This window comes from Brassica oleracea, chromosome C4, assembly GCF_000695525.1.
Source record: "Brassica oleracea var. oleracea cultivar TO1000 chromosome C4, BOL, whole genome shotgun sequence".
NCBI lineage: Eukaryota > Viridiplantae > Streptophyta > Magnoliopsida > Brassicales > Brassicaceae > Brassica > Brassica oleracea.
Genome location: NC_027751.1, coordinates 44,990,525 through 44,991,228, shown reverse-complemented (window position 1 = coordinate 44,991,228; position 704 = coordinate 44,990,525).

The following is a 704-nucleotide window of genomic DNA, read 5'->3' as shown; positions in this document are numbered from 1 at the left end:
ACGTGCATCACCCTTAACCTCCGGTGTGAGCTGTAGATACAAAGGAGTGTGGTCTGATGCTAAGAAAGGTAAATGCCTCACACTTGCCTCATGCCACCTGAGTCTAGACTGGGCACAACATAATATTCTATCCAGTCTCTTCGCTACAAATGTGCTTTCAGTTTTCCCTCTTTTTCATGTGAATTGATTGCCATGAAATCCCATATCAATCAGTGACATATCATTTATCCAATCACCAAACTTTAGAGAATCCTCAGACAATCTCCCATTCCCACCACTGCTTTGATTGCAGATGGAACTTTGGTGGTTGATTGAGTTATTATTAATCCCAACTAACTCTTTAAGTTTAAATGAAATATGTGTTGAGCTTGAAACCGTAGAACCTTCCAGCAAATACAAAGTACCATGAATGAAACCTCTGAGAATCACATCTGAACCTCTATAGACACTCAGAACTCCATCTCCACTTGAATACTTGAAACTTGTGCTATCCAAAAGACTAACTGAGATCAAGTTCTTGGACATAGTTGGAACATGTCTAACTCCAGTCAACGTGCAGACTCTATCATCATGTGTCATGAGCTTAATAGAATTGATTCCTGCAATATCGCAAGCAAAGTCATTAGCCATCTTGATCTTGTCATCAGACACTGCCTCATACTCTGAGAACCATTCTCTCCTTGGACACATATGATAAGATGCGC